This window comes from Manis pentadactyla, unplaced genomic scaffold, assembly GCF_030020395.1.
Source record: "Manis pentadactyla isolate mManPen7 unplaced genomic scaffold, mManPen7.hap1 scaffold_758, whole genome shotgun sequence".
In the NCBI taxonomy this organism is placed as follows: domain Eukaryota; kingdom Metazoa; phylum Chordata; class Mammalia; order Pholidota; family Manidae; genus Manis; species Manis pentadactyla.
Window position 1 is genome coordinate 13,972 of NW_026645149.1, and position 11,157 is coordinate 25,128.

General features: G+C 38.7%; 1 long non-coding RNA gene across 1 annotated transcript; it reads right to left on the minus strand.

Annotated features, from left to right (window-relative positions):
- Positions 1-9,337: 9,337 nt before the first annotated feature.
- Positions 9,338-11,136, minus strand: LOC130682497 (uncharacterized). Its single transcript, XR_008995680.1, has 2 exons — positions 10,336-11,136; positions 9,338-10,279 (listed from the first exon to the last, which is right to left on the minus strand). It is a non-coding gene; the product is annotated as an uncharacterized LOC130682497 (long non-coding RNA).
- Between the last annotated feature and the right edge of the window lie 21 nt (positions 11,137-11,157).

Sequence of the window (11,157 nt, forward strand, 5' to 3'; positions counted from 1 at the left end):
CCTATTTTGTAAAGTCTTGAAAATTTAATAAGTCTTACATGGTATGGATGCCAGTATGTGCATATATAATATAAATATAGGGCTGGCCCTGGGCAATGTTTTAAAATTCACTACAGTCTCATTTAATCTTTTTATAAAGGAACTTTCTTTGAACATGTACCATATATTATCTTACTCAATCTTCACAACAAATAATTCTAAGAGCAGTTCATTCATGCATCTTTCATTCAATTTAATGAACATGTCTTTCTACCTTACCATACTGTTTTAAGTACTATACTTGTTTTAAGTACATTAGGCAGGGAAAAGATACTCCAGGAGTAGGGTGGCGGAAGGTTCTCATCTTCATGGAGGCTATAAAAGAAAGAACAACAAAACATATAGTAGAATATCAAATAGTGATAAATGTTATCCCCTCACCTCCCTGCAAAAACAAAGCTGCGTAAGTCAAAGGATTTGGGAGTCAGAGAGGGAATAGTTATTTTATGTAAAATGAAAGATGTAACTTATTTTATATAAGACTGAAAGGTGTATTTGAAGAGATATTTGAGCAGATGCCTGAATGAAGGAGGGACAAATCATTCAGAGATCGATCATAAAAACTTGCCTTCTAGGCAAGGGAAATGGAAGTGCTAATGGCCTGAGGTGAGAGCATATTAATATAGTCAGGTGAGGCTGGAAAGTTCGCCAGAGGCCACCACCTGCAGGGCCTCTTAGGTGATAGCAAGAATCTTGAGGATTTCTGCTAAATGTGATAAGAAATTGAAAGGTTCAAAGCAAGGAAATGATATAAAGTAGTCCTCCCTGATCTCTGGTTTCACTTTCTGTTGTTTCAGTTACCCACAGTCAACAGCAGTACGGAAACAGAGATCAGATGGTCAGCAGTAGCCTAACTCTATGTCACAATGCCTGTGTCCTTCCCCCACTTCATCTCTTCACATAGGCATTTCATCATCTCACATCATAACAAGAAGAGAGGTGAGTACAGTACACAATGATATTTTGAAAGACCATTCACATAACTTTATTACAGTACATTATTATATCTGTTCCATTTTATAATTAGTGATACTGTTAATCTCTTACTGTGCCTAATTTATAAATTGAACTTTATCATAGGTATGTAAGTATAGAAAAAATATATAGTGTATGTAGGGTTCAATACTATCCATGGTTTCAGACATCCAGTGGGGGTCTTGGAATGTATCCCCAGTAGATAAGGGGGGACTACTGTAATTTTAATGGCTTCTACACAAAACACCTTAGCTACAGGTTGAAAATACAGTGGAGGCTGGGACAAGAGTGGAGGCAGCACCCTGTTTTGTTTATAGCATTTTAGGTATTGAACTTTATTAAATGCTTTTTCTGCATCTATTGAAGTGATCTATATGGTTTTTCTCCTTTAATTTACTTAATTGGAAATTACATTAAAAGACATATCAATGTATTAACCATCCAAACTTATGTGGATAAACTGTATTTGTTCACAATGATTTTTTAATGCACTCAATTCAATTTCCTTCTATTTTCTTCAGGATGTTTGCTATGTTTATATGCGAGGCAGGACCATAACAATCTTTTCTTACCCAGTACTTACCTGATTTTGTTTCAGGATAATACCAGCCTCATAAATTAGTATTTCTCCTCTTTTACTATGTCTAGAATGATTTTTACAAGGTATAAATGATATATTCATTGGAGATTTGACAAAAGTAGCCTATAAAACAGACTGAAGTATTGGGTTGGAGTAAGATATCAGACTTACCTCAGAAAGATAATGCATTTATTTAATGGTTATTAGCCTACTGTTTCTCTTCAGTCTCTTTTGATAATTTATATTTTTCTAAACTATTTTAAATTTTACCTTAATTTTCAAATTTATTCCCATGAAATTTTAAAAATATTTCATCTGTTTTATCTGTATTATGTCTTGTTTTTCATTATAACACCATCATCTCTGGTGCTTATTTTTTGTTATAGGACCTCTAATCTCTCAAACTAGAAATCTAGACATCATGATTCCTCTTTTTTATTACTCCCTGCAGATATTAGCAAATCCATTGATTTTTTCTTCCAAAATGCATATTGAATTCTCTTTCTCTCTATCTCTGTACCCACCACCTTAGTCATTTCTATCTCTCCTGTTCTACTGCAATAGTCTTTTCACTGGTCTCCCTGCTGCAATCTCACACAACCTCACAACTACTCTCACCTCCCCTCTCTCCTCGTCCTAGTACTCACAGCACTTCAGCCACATTTATTTCATCAGTTCTTAGAATATACAAAATTTTATGAATAATTTCAAAATCAACTGTGGCTCATAGCCAAAGCTTCAGATTTGCACTTATTTTATTAAACCCAGGAAAGAAAACATTTTGGATGAAAATCAAACCATCAAATAAATATACTGAATAATTTCCTAGTTTTCATTTCTAGTAAGAAGACACCAATTTTTTTTTCTGGCAGTAATTTTGGGAGTGGTGTCAGTGGAAATACAAATGACCAAAATTAATTCTTTCAAGCGTTTTGGGAATACAAAGAAGTTTGTCCATTCTTTTTATCCATTTACTCAGCAAACATTCATGTATATATTACTCCATGTCAGGAATACTACCAACATTAAGAATATAAAGATGAGCAAAAGATAGTCTCTATTCTTAAAGAGCTCATTATTTAGCAAGATATACACTAAAAATACACTAAAAGCACAGAAAATTAATTGAGTAAAATTCAAATACACAGAGATGCAAGAAAGGAACTACCAGGGAAAGGAGATAGCTGCAACAAAGACTTTTAAAAGAGCATGAAATTCCATTTGACTGATTTATGAGAGTCATGAAGTAGAGTCAAAAGAAAGAAAATCCAAAGGGCATACTGGTGTCTTTATTACCAGGCAAAGTGGCTTGGGCTACATCCTCAGGTAATATGAAATAATGAAAGATGATATTGGGCTATATTCATCCATAGAATTAGGACCGATCTGAATATGGAGAAAGAAAACGAAGGCAGACTCATAGGAAACACTAAATTGATATAGCTAAGAAACAGCAGGGTCAGATTTAGCAGAGGATTGTGAAAAGAGAAAAGAAAATTATTGAATTCTTCCTTTGTTCTAAAGACTAAGCAAAGCACTGCATACTATCCATGCATCACTGACTCCTCACAAGAAGGAGTTAATCCAAGGGGGTAATTAGTAGTATCCTCTGTTTAGAGAGTAGGAATCTGAGGCCCAAAGGGGTTAAATGACTCACCCAAGGTCACTCAGCTCAAAAAAAAATGGAGCCCTGGTGGAAGCAGAACAAAGAGTCTTGGGAACTGATGGGATGTCAGGGTGAAAAAGAGAGATGAGTAAAAGATGAGGCCTCGGTTGTCGGCCTGACTCATACTGGTGGAAAAGTTACCATGAGTGCGCAAGTCAGGAGGAAGAGCTGGTTTGGGTAGCTAATGAGGGATTCTCTGTTGGACCTGAGTTTATGCTACTGGTGAGAGATCTTGATGGACAAGTCAGGTAGTCTGTTAAATATAGGAATCTGGATCTTAGGGGAATGATCAGCACTGCAGATAGAAATTTAGAAGTTCTGAGTTTCTGTTAAGCTGAAGCTAAAGAGTGAGAACAATGAAATACAGGATGCACAGAGCACAAAAAGAACACTGTTAAGTACAATGTGCTTTTGGCTTGGCAAAAAAAAAAGACATTTTCTTTATACTTTCTCTTCCTAAAATAAGGCAACATTTGAACCTCTGGCAATTATCATTTCATAGTAAAGAGAGCCAGTTGCTGTTTCCTGAGGAAACAGTCTATTTCCTATGGGCTGCAGTCCTCAGCACGCCCTGATTTCCCTGTTAGAGGCACAGGGAAGCATGTACGTGTCTCCACTCCATTCCCCTGGCCTCAAAGTCCTCCTTTTGGCCAAGCCTATTTCAGTGGGGCAAGGCCTGTAGACTGATGGAAATCTGTCTGTCCCCAGATCTTTCCCAACTTCAGTGGCTCTGTTTTTCTTTTTTCTTCCAGAACAATTTGTGGATGTTTTTGAAGCACAAGACAGTATTACTTTTAACTTACTCTTTATTTACTTAGATTTCTCCAAGTGTCCATGGGTGTGGGAGTTAAAAGCTCTGTGATCTTTTGCTGAAAATCTGGGTGACATGCTGTGCATGGGGATGGGGGATGGGGGGAATGGTTGCTTCCATGCAGAGTTGCCCCACCACACCCCTGTCCTTAATCCGAGAGGCCAGCACCATCTCAAAGAAGGGAAGGACTGAGAGCAGCACTTGACTGGATTTACTGTTTTGCACCACTTGGAGATCATCATGTCCTGGAGTTTTGTAGTCTCCCTCTTTCCAGAAATTTCTATAAAAATCCTATATATCTGGTACTACAGGACTAGTGCTTTGCTTGATATGAAAGAAAAGAACAACAACAACAAAAATCCCAGTTATCCATCAGTTTCCTTTTCATATTCTTCTTCTTGCCATCTGATAAAATAAAATCTTGACGTAATTAACTGGCAAACCAGCTATTTTGTTGGCAATAGTGGCAAAACAGAATTACTTAGAACCAGTAACTTCTAAAAGTTTCTATGATTCTCAAAGACAAGTCAACAAAGGTAGTCCCTAGGGCATGTAATTCTAGAAATATGCTGTTCAAAACCAGTACTGCTCTTCAGAAACAAAGTACTAGCTGTATAGCCTTGGGCAAAGTTGTAACCCTTCCTAAACTTTCCTTTCCTTATCTGTACATTGAAAAGAATAATGTATCTTCCAGCTGCTGAGGAGAAAGTATTTAGCAGTAAGTGCTCAGCCAATGATAGCTGTGGTCCCAGGAGTAGGCACTACACAAGGGTGAGCAAGTTTGCCCTCAGGAGTTTGCAGGATAGTAGAATAGATGAGTATTTATGTAGGGGAAATCATAAAACAGTAGGCTAACAGCCACACAGGAAGAGCACACAAGTGCTCTGGGGGGATATTGTAATGCCCAGGGTTTGACCGACTGGTGAATAAGGAAAAGTCCCTGCCTCTCTGAGCTCAAGCTAAAAAGGCCAAGTAAGGCATATATACCTAGTAACCACACTTGAAGACACGAGGTATATAAAGTACCTTAGGGAAGACCCATATGTCATAGAGATTTCTGGTAAAGGAAGACTATCTCACCTTATATGTATGGTTTGTGAGCCAACCATACTTCTAAGGAACACTGTCTAAGAAACCTCAAAACTCATGGAAATCATATTGACATGAATCCTCCTCAGTGCACAGGATACAAAGTTCTCAGCCTCTAATAAGAGATAAGTAGCTCCTATTATTCATTGATTGTCCAATTTGTTGTGCCTACGAATAAAATTCCCATTGAAAAGATACTTGAAGCTGGCACTTAATGATTAGATTCTGGTTTTCAGTATTCTCTCTTTTTTTTTTTTTTTTTTTTTTAGGAGAGCGAGGTACAGGCTTTTATTTAGAGATAAAAGTGAAAGGACAGAGCTCCCAGCTCACGCCAGGAGGGGACAAGAGAGTCCCCATTATTCTCTTTTGAGAAACCCTCAAGTGGTAGGAACAATTCAGTCATGGCAAATTAATTTCCATATCATAATGACAAATTCATCTTTTATCAGCTTAACATTACAAAGTAAATCCTGGCATGGGAATTCCAACCAGAAGGGAGTGCTCTTGAAATATTCAAAATCTCTTGAACAGTGGGATTTTTTTTTCTATTTTCTCACCATTGCAGCTGTGCACATCAGTAGAAATAAGTATCACTCAGTGTGGGTAAAGTTGTAATATTTCCAGAATATCTAGCCTGGCTTTAGTGCAGTCTGCATATCAACAGGCATTCCTCAGGGGTGCAAAATAGTTCATCTCCATATCAATGGGTGATTACCTGGGCAACCAAGGGCTTCTCTGAACCTGAGAGGTGAGGGGGAGGGCTTGCTTGCTTCTGCTGGAGTAGGAGAGAGAGAGAGCCCCAGACTGCAGTTTGTAAGCAATAAACGGGTTTTAAACTTTATTTCTCCCTCTGACTGATTTCGGTTTTAGAGGTATTTTGCCCCAGGATATCCTTTCCCCGGAGTTACACTCAGGGTGTCAGGATTTCACAGCATTCGTGAAGGCAAAAACATTGAATGCTCTGAATCTGTTATTTAGTAAAATAATGATGCTTTCCACAACATAGGAATGACCTCAAAATTCATGTTTCCCTTAAAGAGAAATAAAAATTCCTAAATGAAGACCTTATGTACATTTGAAACTTAATCTGTCAAGTTTATTCATTATGGCTGACATAGGCAATATGTATGTTATTACATTGTGCACTTTTTAGTGGAGAGCTGCAGTACAACTAAACAGCAAAACTGTACAATGAATATGTTTTTGGTGTTTTTGATTTGAGTCAGTTCAATTCAGGAAGCCATCTGTCTGTTGCCTGGCCATAATTCTGGTTTTTCACAGCCAACTGGGCAGACAGAAGGATACTTTGAACTCAAGCCAAATATTTTTGGTGATTTATTGACAGTTTTAACAAGTTCAGTCATGTGAAAAGGTGAAACATTTGGTTAAAGAGAAGCTCCTGCATACCTGTTCTGAGCTGAACTGTATCCCCCCACCCAAATGCATACATTGAAGCCCTGACCCCCAGTACCTCAGAATGTAAATGTACTTACAGAAAAGGACTTTAAAGAGACAATTTAGTTAAAATGTGGTCCCTAGGGTGGGCCCTAATCCAATATGACTGATGTCCTTATATGAAGGGAGAATTTGGACGCAGACCCACAGAGAGGAAAGCCCATGTGAGAAGTCCAGGGAGAGAGGCCTCAGAAGAAACCAAACCTCTGACACCTTGATCTTGGACTTTTTTATGTCTTATGAATTTAAAAATTCTCAGAAAAAAAAATCTCAGAAATACCCATCAAATATATATAATATGTTCCATAGACTTCAATATGCATGTGCATGTATTCGCTGGCCTTCAGAACCAAGTAGGGCTTTTGAAACATACTTTTTTAAACTTATAGCTAATAACCGCTTTCCTAAATATTCACAGTTTTTATTACACATATTTCAAAACTGTTAACTCTGGAAATACCCAAAGATATCAGTTTCTAAACATGCATTAAAAAAGGCAGTTTGTGGGAGGGGGGGAAGGGGTGCTCCAACACATACTTTAACCATCTCAAAAGACATATATGACTGGCTCATAAGTATGAGAGGACACTGGTCTCCCATTAAGGAGTGGCAGCAGGCTGTGTCATTGTGAAAACAGACACCTGCCTGCAAGCTCACATTGTGGCAGAATTCATGATCGGCCATTGGAAGCACGTAGTGGACCTTGTGTTAGCATTAACATATGTGAAATGTAAATGAAGTTTAGGTAGGACTTGAGGCCCTTTGCCTCTGGGAGCTTGAAGTAGTGTATATTTAGATTCATTCCAATTCTGTGACCTGGCAAAGTCTGAACCTTCTCTCTAGATTTCATTATCTTTTCAGAGACTTATTTTCTCATGGCGACTCCTACTTCCAAGTCTTGGCCCGTTCTGTTGATGCAGATGTCAAATAGACCTCTGCCCTGCTCTCTGCATTGAAACCATTTCTAGCAAGCATTTCACAAATCCAAATGGATATATGCAGACCACAGAAAGATGAGCAGTGCTGTGGACCGTTTAGCCTTCAGTCTTCTCACTTCTCTCTCAGGCCTTCTCTGTCTTCATTTCCTTCTCCTTTCTTTGAGGAATAAAGTGAATCCTTCTTTGCTTCATGTATAGCAACTTAGCAACTATTTTTATTGCTTAAGGATGTCCTCAAGGCCTCACTGGCCACAGCAATGACTTATAAAAGTATGTCTTCCATACAAATACTCTGCCCCCCCCTAGGAAAGAATCTGTAGGAAGTTAAAATTTCCTCTCTTTATAAAATATGATCTACACATGACTCAAGTATTTTCAGGCTACTGGTTATCTGCCACATACATCAAACTATGTGCCCATATGTGTTTTCAGTGCTGGAATGTAGTAAAGAAGACAAAGTCTCTGCCATCACAAAGCTCATATTCTGTTGAGGAGGTAGAGGCATGATAGATACCAATCACGTATGTGCGCAAATGCATGTACCGCATAGAATAGCTTTTCACAGTAACCACTCCTATGCAGGCAACAAACCCAGGGAGTGGGGTAGGGGAGTGTGTGTGCTGTCTGTCTGTGGCTGCTACAACGTGGCAAGTGGGAAAACCATTTTCAGAGGAGGTGAGATTTCCACTGAGACAAGAATACTGAGGTGAAGGCAGTCAAGTAAAGAAGGTCTTGGAGGGGTACAGTGAGGGCAGAGGAGACCCCTAGTACAAAGATCTGAAGAAGGGAGTGGGAATGCCATGTCACAAGACAGGGGCAGGACCCTGTGGCTGCACAGCAGTGAGTCAGGGAGGGAGGGAGAAGGGCTGACGAGAGGGGGGCAGGGCCAGAACACCAAGAGCCTTCTGGGCCCCTAGCAAAGAGTTCGAGGTGCACTGAAATTATAATGGAAAGCCGCTGGAAGACTTTGAGAGAAGTGACACAATATGATTGTTATTTTTAAAAATATCACTTCAGTTGCTGTGTGGGGAAAAAACAAAAAATGTATACTGGACATTTGCTAAGAGAGTCCATTGCAGGGGCTCTTACCAACACACACACACACACACACACACACACACACACACACACACACACACACTGGCAAAGTCTGAGATGGATAAATTAATTAGTTTGAGTAGTAATTATTTCACTATATTTATATCAAAACATCATGTTGCATCCTTTATATATATACAATTTATTTTTAAAGTTTTAATGAAAAATAAAATTTGACTCAATAAAGAAAAAAGAATATAGGGGCAATAGCAGAATTCAAGAGACCACTCGGGGGCCTGCTGTAGGATCATCTGGTCAGGGATGGTGGCAGCAGAATTAGCAAGAAGTGGTCAATTTGGGTCACGCTTTTGAGGCGGAGCGTATGGAGCTTGATAGACTGTCCTGTGGTAGGAATGAAGGAGGGACCAGACTCAAGAGTGACTCCAGGGTTTTCCTTATGTAACACAGAGTAGCATGATTGTGGTACATCTCACCCTTGGTATAGCAAAGCAGTAGTTCATTTTCTTACTTAGCCTTCAAATATGCAGAAGACACTGCTTGACGCTACCAGAAAATGCATGCTGGACGTGGCTAGGGGCACATATCTGGTTATTAACGTGCAATATAGAGCATATCCTAACATGAGGCTCGTTCCTGGTCTGGGCAAAGGGACTTGCTCCTTGGGTTTTTTATGGAAATACACATTAGTTGAGAATGACTGAATCCATGCTATGAGACAAGAAATGTATACTTAACTAAATATATATATTTACTAAATGGCTACTTAATACACAGACTACCCTGAATGGTACACAGTGGAGCGCGTGTCACAGAGGAAAGCTCAGTCTCTGTTGGGACGCAGATGCTGCCTGTATCCTCTCTCTTTGTGCATCATCCCCATCCTTCTGATTCCTCTTGTGTTTCATGATGTTTCCACCTTATGAAGATCAGGGTCCTTGTTTTCCACCTGTAATGATGTACTTGCTCAACTTGCTCATTAAAAACAGTCCATTGCATTTCTAATGGTGCTTATTTTCTCCCAACTCCTGGCAAAATCACCAATTTCTTATTATTCAGTACTCACATTATTGATGAGTGAAACTATAATCCAAGCCTTTTACTAGGAAAGCAATCCCCATTTTGGTGCCCCACCTGAAAATGGAATTACCACGTAAACTGAAACACTGACGCTTCCTGGCAGCACATCATTACCTGGCCTCAAGCCTCCACTAGGTAACCCTTTCCTGCGCCTTTAGTGTACCTAGTCACATGAAATATATTGAAAGACATTCTCTTTGTATTTAGCTAAAAATTACTCACACACATACACACACAGAGTTCCAATTCCAATTCGGGGGACTCCTAAATGAAAAAGAGAAATGTACACTGAATATGTATAAACTGGATTTCAGCTGAAAGAGCTGTGGTTATAAAGTGACATAATACTTGCAATAAATGTCTAAAAAATCAGCTGTGAACTCACCTGTGCTGTATGCAAAAACTGCAACTCTGACATGCAAATGTGATCTAACTCATCAGAAATGTCCCCAAAAATATACATATCACTGAGTGCAAACACAGGCTCAGAAGTTTTTTTGCTTCAGCATCCATAAAAAATCTCATTATTGCTGCTTGGGCAATTTACCTCAGATTGTGGTTTACGATTCCTGAAGCAGTTAGCAGGTATTCTGCTTTTTTATTACAAGTTTGTATTATTTATTACAAGTTTGTAATTCTTTAAAACGTTCCATTTCACAAGTTTGTAATTCTGAAATGATGTGCACTGTGTTCTCCGAGAATACAAATCGGGCTGACAGTCATCATCCCATATTTAGACTATCCTGCTGGCTTTATACTCTAAATACTGTCTCTTGGATCACACTGGATCTTGAGGTATAACTGAGGCTCCCTGTGACCTGAGTCAGGGCAACCATCCCAAGTTTATTCTTGACTAAAGAGGAGTTTTAAAATTGTATTTTCATATGTATGACAGGGAAACTTCTCTTCAAATACTTTCCACACCTGTTTGCTAGTACCTATAATTAAGTTATGCCATAAATATAACATCATAACATAATACCATGACATTGTCTTGTCATTCTAGAATTTTTGATACTGGCTAAAGTTTGAATCATTCCAGGCCTGACATTTCAGTAATCTGGGAATGAGATCTAATAAAGAAACAGAACCTAGGACTGAGTCGAGGGACAATATCTAGGACAGCAGATGTGTGTGCGCACATGCACATGTGTGTTTATATGTGCTCAGAATTAGGCTGCTATTTCTGTCTCCAAGTCTCAGTCATCCTTTATTTTGCTGCAATTTTTTATTCTTAAAAATGGTAGAATCAAATAAGCCCAATTTTCCTGTAGAAATGATTTGCACAAAGAAGCTGGAGATAGTTTAATCTAATTGCTAATCATACAGGCTACATGATTTCTCAGGAAAGAAGATAAAAACTAACATTGATAGGCACTGGACATGTCAAGAGCATCACAACTATTATCTTAATTTTCCCAACAACCTTAGAAGGTCATTGTTGTTGTTCCCAATTTAGTGAGAAGCA